The following is a 13926-nucleotide window of genomic DNA, read 5'->3' as shown; positions in this document are numbered from 1 at the left end:
TGTGTAATTACAGATGTCAGCAGGTGGATTTGATCCATGACAAGATAATATGTCACTTTCTGACTCCTGGCTGACTGACATCGCCCGTAGCAACTGCGCAGCTCCGAGTGTTAAAGCGATGGGGCTGCGGAATCCTGCTGGAGACAATTACTCATAGGGTGCGGGCAGCTGGATACTGGTGTTATTATGTCACATGTTATCGGTACTGGCCTCACATTGCAGAGTCTGATGCATCATCTGTGGGGGGGACAACATATGTGGGGACTATTTATAACTATACATGGAAGCCAGCTCCAAAAATTACCGCTGCCTCCAATCCCACTCTATACGGCACGCAGCGTGGTCAGAAAGCTGTTATATTACTCTATCCAGCATTTCAGTTATTATTATTATTACATATATTATTTATAAGGCGCCACATGGGGTTGGCAGCGCCGCAACATGGGGCACAGCCGGGATGTAAGGAAGCAGATGAGTCGTCTGCTTACTACCAAGGGCAGCGGCTGTTGGGAGAGATTAATGACACAAACACCAGTGGTAGTACCACTACAGCCTGACTCTAAACTTCCCCAATATTGCCTATACCTACCCCCCCCCCCCCCCCCCCCCCCCCCAGGCAACAGCTTAGTGCTTAACCCTATACACCCAGCCTAGCACTAACCTTCCCCTCCCCACAGCCTGACCGTAACCTTTCCATTCCCACAGCCTAGCTCTAACCTTTCCCTCCCCAGAGCCTAGCCCTAACCTTCCCCTCCCCACAGCCTGACCCTAATCTTTCCCTCCCCACAGCCTAGCCCTAACCTTTCCCTCTCCACAGCCTGACCCTAACCTTTCCATCCCCACAGCCTAGCTCTAACCTTTCCCTCCCCAGAGCCTAGCCCTAACCTTTCCCTCCCACACCATAGCCCTAACCTTTCCTTCCCCACAGCCTGACCCTAACCTTTCCCTCCCCACAGCCTGACCCTAACCTTTCCCTCCCCACAGCCTAGCCCTAACCTTCCCCTCCTCAAAACCTAGCCCTAACCTTTCCCTCCCCACACCCAAGCCCTAACCTTCCCCTCCCCACAGCCTAGCCCTAACCTTCCCCTCCCCACAGCCTGACCCTAACCTCCCCCCCCCCCCCCCACAGCCTGACCCTAACCCCCCCCCCACAGCCTGACCCTAAAGCTGGCTATACATTACAAGGATTTCAGGTCTGAACGCACCATTCCCATGGCTCGTGCAATGCATTGTGTATGTGTGTGTGTCTGTGTGTGTGTCTGTGTGTGTGTCTGTGTGTGTATGTGTGTGTGCACATTGTGAGGTGTTTTGGTATGATTAAGTTCCGATGCGCTGTCTCGCGGGTTGTGAGATGGATCCTACATACCTCCCAACTGTCACGATTTTAGAGGGACAGTCCCGATTTTCGGGTCCTGTCCCGCTGTCCCACCCGTGGCAGGCATTGTCCCCGCTGCGGGGGGTGGCAGTTGGGAGACCCCCCAATCTAGTAGAATAGACGCTGTGCGCATGCGCACAGCGTCTATTCTCATATGAAAATGAGGTCGTGGCTAATTAGCATAAGCCGCGCCCTCATTTGCATACACCCCGCCCCCCTTTCGGGCGCTGTCCCTATTTCTTCAGGTCCAAAGTTGGGAGGTATGATCCTATGATCTTACCTGCTACACGTAAGATGCTGCTAATGATCAGAATGCTGGGAGCTGCAGATCTTACGATAGATCTTATGTGAAATTACAGACTTCAGATCGTGTGTCTGGGAAGCTGTGAGGGAATTCATGGAATCTCGTGACTAGGGATGCCAATCCCGGGGCATTTTTCAATCCCGGGATCCTGGTATTGACATCTCTAATTGCGGTACACACATTCAGTACAAGCCCAGTTCCCCCACACCGGCCGCCCTGCATATTTACTTACATGGGTGGATGGCTGGGAGCAGGGGAGACAGCAGTGGTGCCTCCGGGAGCGGGCGGGTGGTGGTGGTGGCAGCAGAGCCGGAGGGCTGACAGCCGAAGCTGCAGACAGAGCGGCGTGGTCGGGACTCAGAGGTGTGCGTTGTCTTGAGTGGGTATCAGCTGTGAGGCCTACGCATCGCGATGGTCAGAGGTCACAGTGCGCAGGCCACACTGTCCATACCCACTCCAGACTGCAGGCGAGGCATTGTGAAAACCTGGCATGCACAGCTAATCCCCGAATCCCAGGACTGGAAAGTTTTTTGGGCCAAATCCCAGGATCCCATCGATTCTGATCCCAGGTCCCTAATTGTGACATGGGCCCTTATTCAGGTTCATTCGTTCGCATGCACACACGCACGCAGTGTTACACTTGATAGCAGCACGTACGCATCTTGCAGAGTCACGCCTATAGGGCTTGTGAACTCATGCGTTCGCACCCATACTAAAAAAGGGTGTGGCCTTTCATTGTGGGCAATTAAACTGCTCGCACGCGCCAACACATTTTCACACGCACACGCACCACAGTTGCATATGTGAGTTGACACATGTCGACTAATGTTGACAGTGCAAACATGCTACACATGGCAGAGTGAAAATGTACATAAAGGTATGTTATATAAGGGCAATTAATAAATGTGTTAAGTGCATTTGCATTTGTGGCCTACAATTCACCTTACCATAATAATTGAAATGTGTCTGCTAACACTTGTTTGGTTTTGTGATGTAAACTGATGTGGAGCAGAGTTAAATGATTGTCACAATCAACCAATAAATTGGTCACAATGGTGTTTCAGGTGCTATTGATTTCCCCATTTCGCTACTGTGTTTTAAGCGTACGAATGAGCAGTTCACAAGAAGTATGGTGTGCGAAACTGAAAACCTGCTTTGAGCTTGCGAAAGTTTTGGAGTTTGTGTGGGAACAATCCCTGTTGCAGTCATGCGAAAGCAACCCACCACTCGAAGTGAACGCCCACGTGTACGCCCATGTGTACGCCCAGTTTTGCTCATTATACTGGACGCGCCCATACAAACGCCCACATCACGCCTACTGGCTAAACCTTCGCTCGGACGACAGAAACCGCTTGGAAGATTGCTTGCGAATAGGAATTTCGCAGTTTGCACATGCGCATTGCGTACACTGCACATACGCAATGGGAGCAGTTGGGTCATACATGCGAATTCGCATGCGAACGTGTCAATGTGAATAAGGGCCATGATCTGTATCAAATGCTGGTCGTCCTGATGATGGCCAGCTTTAGTCCCGCCACTTGTGGCTAAACCTAACTCCCACTTCTGCAGGCGCAAGGTGCCAGCAGTCGGGATTCAGGCATTGGCATCCTGATCTATTCGAGTTTCTGGCACCGGCCATCTGAAGGCAGCCGGGATGCTACGTGGGTATATTGAACGCCGGCATCCTGACCACCCTGATGGCCAATACCACCTAACGGTGATTGGATACCGCGTCTACAGGGCACGGCGCTTGGATCTGCGATGCCGGCGGGAACCGCCAATATCTCACAGACGCCTCCTGCGGCATTGGTCTATTCGACCATCGCTGCTCCTACCATAGCAGCGTGAATCCCCAAATCACCCCCCATGATACAAACACGCATTGCGCTTTTTTCCTGATTCCCTCCATACTTCCTTCCCCGACATATAACCATTTACAGCTCACACGATACATTGGCGCAGCAGCTGACTACAACGCATCTTCCCAGCTGATATTTCAGGTTACATTATACACAGCGTCTGGCTTATGACTATCAACATATCTTAAGAGAACAAGAGTCAGGGGACCGACGCACTGAGAGCGCAGCACATCAAAGCCGCGAGTACAAGTACATCCTTAAACACACAAGCCTTTCATTTCGGTAACATACACATTATAAAATCAATGATATTTTCCTTGGATCCTCCCGTGTGAATTCAGCCCTCGCACTTTGCATACCAAGCAGGGCTCTCACAGCGCGCACATTAATGCACTTAAGGAAAGCGATTTACCAAACGGGAAAATTACCCAATTCTTTTGTTTACCCACCGCCATCCGAGTAATGAAAACCTGATGCCGGGACACAGCGACATCTCGCCCTAAAATGTCCCTGTTTTTTGCATTTTGCTGAAGACACCGCGGAAGTACGTCTAAGCAAATCTGTAACTGCTGTCCCCCGGATTCCCCATGGAATCGTCCTTAGGCACAATGCCAATGCTACAGAGATCGCTACCACATGGGATCCCGGGACACGGGGTGACAAAAGATCGCAGGACTAATGTGTACGCTCCTCGCAAAAACAAGTTTTTCTTCTTTGCAACTTCTTGTAAGAAAACACAATTAATTCCGAAATAAAACGAGACAAAACAGAGACTTCTTACTTACTGCAGTAATGAAAGGGGCAGGAATGTGAGCCGGGAAGTGCTGCCGCTGGATGTAATGGGCTGCAGATGGTCGCTGCGCTCTGCTACAGACGAGCCTGTTATTGGAAGGGACTTCTAAACTGTGCAGTAACACTACAAGCCCCATGTACTCATTTACTACAGCTCAGACTCCTGCAGGATGCAGACGCCAGAGTCGGGTTGATGAGGAAAACAGAATTAATATGAAAACGTGGAAATGTCACGTGCGGAAATATTTACTATAACTGCAAGCTCAGTACAACAGAGGACGGCAGAGAGCGGTACAAACACCAGGCCTGATTCTGAGGTGGACGCTGACCGGCTGCAATGGCGATGTTTGTGCAGTCCTTTCTTTAGTTGCGACTGCACAAATTATTCTAAAAAAACATCGCGCTCAGTGGCATAAGTACATCCCAGTTGACCGGAAGCAAGATACATTTTCACACACACACACACACACACACACACAGGATTAGAACCTGTGACCTGTCTCACTGGAGGCAGACACCTTACTGACAGAGCTATTTGCTCCTGCACAGTAAGGATTAGAACCTGTGACCCGTCTCACTGGAGGCAGACACCTTACTGATAGAGTTATTTGCTCCTGCACAGTAAGGATTAGAACCTGTGACCCGTCTCACTGGAGGCAGACACCTTACTGATAGAGCTATTTGCTCCTGCACACCCAGGATTAGAACCTGTATCCCGTCTCACTGGAGGCAGACACCTTACTGACATAGCTATTTGCTCCTACACTGTAAGGATTAGAACCTGTAACCAGTCTCACTGGAGGCAGACACTGCACTGATAGAGCTATTTGCTCCTGCACTGTAAGGATTAGAACCTGTAACCAGTCTCACTGGAGACAGACACCATACTGGTAGAGCTATTTGCCCCTGCACACCCAGGATTAGAACCTGTATCCCGTCTCACTGGAGGCAGACACCTTACTGATAGAGTTATTTGCGCCTGCACTGTAAGGATTAGAACCTGTGACCCGTCTCACTGGAGGCAGACACTTTACTAATAGAGCTATTTGCTCCTGTACTGTAAGTATACAGATTCTGACTCAATCAGTAAGGTGTCTGCTTCTAGTGGAACAGGTCATGGGTTCTAATACGGGCTGTGACACTTTCAAAAATTATGTTGAGATATATAGAGTGTGACGTCTATGGTTCTGCTAGAAGGGAGAGCCACAGAAGAGATATCAGTGGCTTTCAATTAACTGATTCAAACCCACATGGGATGAGAGGAGAGGTGCCCCCTTGAAAGCAGGAGCCCGGTGACAGGCGACTCCATTGCCTCCCAGCGTTACTCCTCTGAGGGGTAGATTTATTATCTGACGATCAGGGGAATATGCGCTATCCCGTGCCTTATGGCAGGGGATAGCGCTTCCCCTGATCTATGACACCCCCTGAGCGGGTGTCTTACGTGCGGCGATGTGGGGCAGGAGGCATAGCGCAGCTACGATATTTCGTGCTGCGCGCCTGCCTCCTGCCCAATTTATCCGCCGCCTGCAGCTATCGACTTCGACAGCTGCAGGCGGCGATGCCCTATGCCCACAGCAGGGAAGGCGCTGTCCCTGCTGCTGGCTCTGAGCTGCCCTGGGGAGTAGCGAGATCCCGCACATGCGCAGTCCAGCCGGCCGGGGAGAAGCAGACAGCGCATCAGTGTTAACTGACGCGCTGTCAGCTGGAGGAGCCATCGCCGGAGGGGGGGGTTAGCGCTCCCCCGCTTCGGCCGGCAAGATCTTAGTAGATCTTGTCGCTGTCCCCTCCTGCTTCGCCTCACTACTGAGGCGAAGCAGGAAGTGTTATAGCGGTGCTTTTACCCCCTATGTGTGGGTGTTACCCTGACTGTGAGTCTAATTCAGATTCTTTGCAAAGCTGCAACTGCCAGCCGTGGCAGTGTGTGTGTGTGTGTGTGTGTGTGTATGTGTGTGTGTGTGTATGTATGTGTGTGTGGGGAGGTGGGGTCACATTGCTAAAGTAAGAGCACTTAACTACACAGTAAAGTGCTTGCACACTACCGGCTGTCTACTGGCTGTGAAGCCAGATGCAGGTCGGCCATATTGCGGGTCACAGCAGCTTAGGGTGACATCATTCAGCCGCCGCAACCCTCCTACCCGAGAGGCCTGGACATGTCCATAACCGCCCCCGGTACTTGTGTATTATAGCGGCGCCCCCGATGTACATCGCGCAATGTTTTTATCGCATCGCATGCCATGCACCCGATGGCATGCGATGCGATTTTGGCCCCCTATGCGATGAAACATTGTATAAGCACCCTAAAGGGTTATAAATGTTAAATACACCCCCACGCCACCCCCCCACTATAAACGTGAACCCGAAGCGCGGCGAGCGCCGGCGGTACGCGTCCTCCGACCTTTTCATACCCCCACTATCCACGTCGGCGTGGAGTTGAGAATAGAAAGTGTGGCGAGCGCAGCGAGCCACCGAGCCCGAAGCGTGGCGAGCGGACGCGGATACCTGTGTCGGGCTCGGTGGCTCGCTGCGCTCGCCACACTTTCTATTCTCAACTCCACGCCGACATGGATAGTGGGGGTATGAAAAGGTCGTAGGACGCGTACCGCCACCCCTCGCGGGCTCGCTGCGCTCGCCACGCTTCGGGTTCACGTTTATAGTGGGGGGGTGGCGTGGGGTGCATTTAACATTGTAAGCCCCCATTAGGGTGCTTATACAATTTTTTATCGTATCGCATCGCATTGTATGGCATTGTACAATATCGTGCGATATCGCATCGCATGCCTTATGGTATGCGATGCGATGGGCGCCGCTATAATACACAAGTACCCGCCCCCTGTCACATCATCAACGCCCAATCGCCGTCCCCGGCCGGGGCATCCCCATGGAAATGCTGGGATTTCCCTTGAGTACGAGGATGGGACAATGTTTGGCGGGGCAGGCAGCTGATGTCACACAATGTCAGCCACCTGCCCCATCTTCGTCCCGCCGATCGCAAATAAAACTCAGTTTCCAATTACTTTTATTTGCGAAGCTCGGAGAAATCATTCAATGGTCGGCAACCAGTGGTTAAAGTGGGGAGGGGGACAGGGTGGAACTAAGTTGGGTGGGACTAATTTTACCTCCACCATGGCCCTACACAGTCCTTCCAACAAAAAACACCACCCACATCAATAGATGATGCAGCCACATCCACAACCCCCCTTCCTAAGTACCTGGTGGTTCTTCTCCACCTGCGGCCCGCATCTCTTGGTGCTCACTTGAGGTTCACCACGTCTCCTGGACCACTTTAACTCCTTTCTCCAGTATAGGAGGCATGCCAGGGGATGTGTCTTGGTTACACATCCCCACACATGTTATCTAGGTGAATCGGTGGCGTCAGAGGGACGGGCGTTCAGACGGGCGGTGTTCGTAAGCTGAGACCATCAGAAACCAGAATTAATTTAACCCTAGTGCCTAACCCTAAAACTAACCCTAATATTCCCCATTGGTATCCGCCGGCATTGTGACCATCTGGATTCCGCTATCGGGATCCTGATAGCCTCTCTCGCCAGGGTATAGGCCCACATCCAGTCAGCGAGACATGTGCCAATAAGGGCATTTTACAGATCCAACTCTTATATCAGACAAATGTATAATAGGGTTAATGTGTCTTTAATATAAACCCCACTGTTGACTTCTGCGGCCTCGCCGCGCATTCTTACACCCACATTTTCCCCTTTTCAGCAGGAAAGATATTTTTGGGAGTGGGAGGATTATATTTCGCTGTGAGTGGGAGAATAACTTACTGGTGAGTCGCTTGTTTTCAAAGGAGCTTTATTTTCCTGGCCCGGCTGAGACGTTACAGGGTATTTCATACTGTGACGGGGATCTGCGGAGAGAGCAGAGAAATACATATAAACCATCGCACACACATATTCCCAGAGGTTACATGTTATCCAGGCCGCCAATGGCTTTCATCCACAGTAACAACACACGTGCGATATATAATATAGGCCCCGTGTTACACAGGCAGGAGGACGCCTCCGACGAGGAACGCCGATTACTGTAAAGTCATTGGGGAAATGTTGTATAAATCATCACGGAAGGAACAGTTAGCAAGTCGTTATATCCCGGCTACATCAATGTCTAATCATCTTCACAACTAAACATCCAGAAAACAAACATGTACTTTTCCTTCTCTTAGGTAAGCGCAGGGCAGCCATCAGGGGGGGACTGTGGGACTCCTGTCCGGGGCACAGACGGAAAGGGGGCCCAGGACTGGAGCTTATAAAGTATAATCTGTCATAAACAAAGATCACATTTCCTTTGAAGCGATGTAGAGGTGGAGTAGCGCGGCCAGAGCTGCGGACACCGAAAGGTCTCACCAGGCATTCCAGGTGTCCGCTGGTGAATAGATGCTGTGCGCATCAGACTGGCAGAAAGTGCTGGGCATTCATCCATAGTGTCGGCAGAATGGGATGTGGCTCTGCGGTCGCAGCATTGCCTCAAAGCCACGGCCCCTCAAAATTATTATGTACTCTCTACCTGCCCTCTATTGTAGAGCTGGGTGCACATCAGGACTACATAAGGAATTTTGGAGCCCAGAACTCATTTCCAGTGCGCCCCCCTCCCCCCCACTCCTCACTTGACTTCATGTAACCCGGCTCCTGCTACCCCATCTCCTCTTCCGCTGAGCTGCAGCTCGGAGGTCCCAAAGCGCAGGCTTTCTTCAACTGATGATACCAATCACCAATTAAAATGCAGCACCGGCTGGTGAGCCAATCAGAGCTCACGTACCAAATCAGAGCTCATGTACCGGCAGCCGCTCTGATTGGCTGTCGGTATGTGAGCTCTGATTGGCTCAAAAGCCGGTGCAGCATTTTAATTGGCCACCAGCATTCTGGGTTGAATAAGCCAGCACTCCAGGACCTGCTGTGTTTAGCGCACTCAGCGCAGCGCAACGTTGGGCAAAATGGGGGTTGCAATGGGCAAAACGAGCTTCCAGAGGACGGGGCCGGGGACAGCTGTACCCACAGCACCCCCCTATTGGCGGCCCTGGTGCATATTGCACAATATGTGTACCTAGCGAGGTCGTGCGCTATGGGGGGGCCGGCATATAAACATACCGATGGCGGTATGCTCTCACTCATACTCCGTCGTCCTACATGTACAGACAAAGGAGGACATTACTAACGACCCGCATGACATCATTAATGATATTGTATGCAAACACTAGACAATATTCACAATTATGTCATTAACGATGGAAGTTATCATGCGTATCGCGTAAAAAAAATTGTGTAAGGCGTAGATAGCTAAAGTCTCTGTTTCATATTTACTTATTCATTTGTGTACTCTGTACTCGGGCGCTGCAGATCCCTTGTAGCGCCATATAAATAAAGGATAATATTAACAATATGGGGAGCTGTAGGGCATCCGAGTCCAGACTGGGAACGGCGGCCCTGGGATGAAGCGTTACATATTTTATGAATACATTTTCTCTTGTTAGCTTTCAGAACCAATAACGCATACTGTACGTTCTATTAAACTGGCTGCACAAAGAACAAAACTCTCTTGTATGAGATGTTGGGCAGAAAATGGCTCGGATCTCATTAAAGTTGTAATAGGGCTGCAAGGGCTTAAAAGACTGAAGATAGAGGAAAACGGCTGAAAGGTGCTGATTCATTAACCATTGTGTTAGTGCCCTTCTGCCTGAGTTCTGCGGTAATTATAGTGGTAACTATAGGAGGAGCCAGAGGCGTAGGGAGGGCGGAGCCACCGGAGCTCATGCTCCGGGCGCCGATTGGTCAAATGGCGCTGCCGACCCGCCCCCCCCTCCGCAAAAATCATCCCTGCACAAGAAAGATCATCTGTACTAACGGCAGCGTGCGCCGGCGGCTGCCCTCCCCGGCGCCTGCCTCCTGCCCCCTGCCCGGTCCGTGACGCTTGGGCGGCTGACTCACTCCAATGTAAATTGGTGGTGCTGCTGCTGCTGCTCGATCCGGCTTCCGGGCAGCGCAGCAGCACTCAGACTCCTCCCAGAGTCGCCTGCCTCTCACTCCCTCCTCTGTCATCAGCCACAGCCATCCCAAGCGCTGGTGAGGAGAAAGTTTCTGCTGCCGCCCGTGCCGCCCTGCTATCATTATTCAAGGTGGATTTCTTTTTTACAGCTAATTAATGATGTAATAAGCATAATAATAAACTTGGGGTTTGGGGGATTCGTGGGTCCTGGGGGAGGGGGGGGGGAGTGAATCTCTCTGGCATCTGCTGCTGCCCTGCTGTGCTGTATATATAGTTATTTATTTACAGCTGTCAGCATCTTATATAGCGCAGCAGATTCCGTTACGGCACCTTATATAGCGCAGCAGATTCTGTTACAGCGTCTTATATAGCGCAGCAGATTCCGTTACAGCGTCTTATATAGCGCAGCAGATTCCGTTACAGCGTCTTATATAGCACAGCAGATTCCATTACAGCATCTTATATAGCGCAGCAGATTCCGTTACAGCGTCTTATATAGCGCAGCAGATTCCGTTACAGCGTCTTATATATCGCAGCAGATTCCGTTACAGCGTCTTATATAGCGCAGCAGATTCCGTTACAGCGTCTTATATAGCGCAGCAGATTCCGTTACAGCGTCTTATATAGCGCAGCAGATTCCGTTACGGCACCTTATATAGCGCAGCAGATTCTGTTACAGCGTCTTATATAGCGCAGCAGATTCCGTTACAGCGTCTTATATAGCGCAGCAGATTCCGTTACAGCGTCTTATATAGCACAGCAGATTCCATTACAGCATCTTATATAGCGCAGCAGATTCCGTTACAGCGTCTTATATAGCGCAGCAGATTCCATTACAGCGTCTTATATATCGCAGCAGATTCCGTTACAGCGTCTTATATAGCGCAGCAGATTCCGTTACAGCGTCTTATATAGCGCAGCAGATTCCGTTACAGTGTCTTATATAGCGCAGCAGATTCCGTTACGGCACTTTATATAGCGCAGCAGATTCCGTTACGGCGTCTTATATAGCGCAGCAGATTCCGTTACGGTGTCTTATATAGCGCAGCAGATTCCATTACAGCGCCTTATATAGCGCAGCAGATTCCGTTACAGCATCTTATATAGCGCAGCAGATTCCGTTACGGCACCTTATATAGAGCAGCAGATTCCGTTACAGCGTCTTATATAGCGCAGCAGATTCAGTTACAGCATCTTATATAGCGCAGCAGATTCCGTTACAGCGTCTTATATAGCGCAGCAGATTCCGTTACAGTGTCTTATATAGCGCAGCAGATTCCGTTACGGCACCTTATATAGCGCAGCAGATTCCGTTACAGCGTCTAATATAGCACAGCAGATTCCGTTACAGCGTCTTATATAGCGCAGCCGATTCCGTTACAGTGTCTTATATAGCGCAGTAGATTCCATTATGGCACCTTATATAGTGCAGCAGATTCCGTTACGGCACCTTATATAGCGCAGCAGATTCCGTTACAGTGACTTATATAGCACAACAGATTCTGTTACAGTGTCTTATATAGCGCCCGTTACAGCATCTTATATAGCGCAGCAGATTCCGTTACAGTGTCTTATATAGTGCTACAGATTCCGTTACAGTGTCTTATATAGCGCAGCAGATTCCGTTACAGAGTCTTATATAGCGCAGCAGATTTCGTTACAGAGTCTTATATAGCGCAGCAGATTCCGTTACAGTGTCTTATATAGTGCAGCAGATTTCGTTACGGCACCTTATATAGCGCAGCAGATTCCGTTACAGTGACTTATATAGCGCAGCAGATTCCAGTACATCGTCTTATATAGCGCAACAGATTCCGTTACAGCGTTTTATATAGTGCAGCAGATTCCGTTACAGCGTCTTATATAGCGCAGCAGATTCCGTTACAGCGTCTAATATAGAGCAGCAGATTCCGTCACAGTGTCTTATATAGCGCAACAGATTCCGTTACAGTGTCTTATAGAGCGCAGCAGATTCCGTTACAGCATCTTATATAGGGGGAGATTCTCTAAACAAGAAATCGGTAAAAACCCCGTTATCGGGGTTTTTACTGCATTTTGGGATGCTGTAAGCATCCCCCGCCGGGTTAACGCGGCGGGGGCATCGCCAGAAAAATCTGGCGATGCCCCATAGAAGCCAATGGGCTTCTACCCCATCCCTCCGCCGCCCCGCGCCGACCCCCCGCCGCCCCGCATCGCCCCCTCCCCCTCACCTGTGTCTGGGCAGCACAGAGCTGTGCTGCCCGGATCTGTGACCTCCTCCCTGCACTGATCCTCTTCCGGGTGCAGGGAGGAGGAGAGCCCGGCGCAGCAGCAGCAGCGTCGGGTGTGTGAGGGAGGGGGGAGCCGCCGGGACCTGCGGGGACCCGGCGACTCCCACCGCAAAGGACAGCTCTTAACGCAAGAGCTGTCCTTTGCCTTAATTATCGCATATGTTACAACATATGCGATAATTAAGTATGCGATGGGCGGCGAAGGGGGGCGGAGATTCTTAGAGAATCTCCCCCATAGTGTCTTATTTTTTAAGTTTTTTTTTTTCAAATGTAACATGCAAACACATGTTAGCCACGCCCCCAATTCATTACCGGGGTAGGGGGGCGCGAAATATGCCTTTGCTCCGGGCACCATGGCACCTAGCTAGCTACACCGCTGGGATGAGCTGTTAGACACATGTGTTTATTGGGTCATCAGAATTGTTATTAAGGGAGCGTTGGCCATGTATGAATTGGGATCCCGATGTGGACAGGGCCCAACGGGGGGGGGGGGGGGGGGAGGGGGGGGTGTTCCAGCGTGCGAGGCCAGGATGCTGGGTGGACCCAGCGTGCATTCGACATCATGACGTGGGCCCGGTGTGAGACATCATGAAGCGGTAGACCCCCCAATTAGTGTAACGCGTACCCTGCCACTGCCGCCGGGTCAGTCAATAGTTAAAGATTGCCCAGCAGCGATAACAAAAACTCATCCTGCGGCTTTAAAGGTTTGCGTCAGGTCCCGCCACAGCCCACCTAAAAAATGTGCACGGGGTGAAAAAACACTGGGATATACCAGTGAATCCCCTGGTTCCCCACTATGCTGGTCCAAGCCCGGTCCAAGTTGACAGTCAATAGGTCGACACTATATGGTGAACACACACAAGGTTGACACAGACAAAAGATCGGAACACGCAAAAGTTGTGATGTGATAATTGTTGACACATGAAAAGGTTGACACACGTTTTTCAAATTTTTAGAAACTTTTTCAAAATGTACCATCCACTTGGACTACGGACGGGAACGGTACAGTGGTAACGGAGTGAGGTACCTGAGCCCAAAGCATGCCGAGAAATGTGAGCCAGACAGGGGGGCAGTACACTAATTGGGGGTCTACATGCTCAGTTATCAGGCCACCAAAAACTGTGAAAGGCTCCTCTCAAACTCTTCATGTGTTTCCGGTGTCAACTTAATTACTGTTGACCCCATGATCCCCACCCTATGGGGGTAATTTACTGTGTACTCTACTTCAAATGTGATGTTGCTATGGGCAACCAATCAGAATCTACTTCTTATTTATTTAGCACCTTTCTAAAAGATAGTAGACAGGATCTGATTGGTTGCCCATAGCAA

The 13926-nt window shown here is 50.6% G+C and overlaps 1 protein-coding gene across 7 annotated transcripts in view; it reads right to left on the bottom strand.

Moving 5' to 3' along the window:
• GULP1 (GULP PTB domain containing engulfment adaptor 1) overlaps positions 1 to 13926 on the bottom strand; it is a 228484-nt gene that overhangs the window by 122814 nt on the left and 91744 nt on the right. For all 7 annotated transcript variants that reach the window (XM_083154251.1, XM_083154252.1, XM_083154247.1 and 4 more), the window contains exon 2: positions 8113 to 8195. The gene's annotated coding sequence lies outside the window, so the exon portion shown is untranslated. The remainder of the gene's footprint in view (positions 1 to 8112; positions 8196 to 13926) is intronic.

This window comes from Crinia signifera, chromosome 7 (assembly GCF_055691185.1).
Source record: "Crinia signifera chromosome 7, ASM5569118v1, whole genome shotgun sequence".
NCBI lineage: Eukaryota > Metazoa > Chordata > Amphibia > Anura > Myobatrachidae > Crinia > Crinia signifera.
Note: the sequence above shows the minus strand (reverse complement) of the source record. Positions and strands in the feature narration are given on the sequence as shown.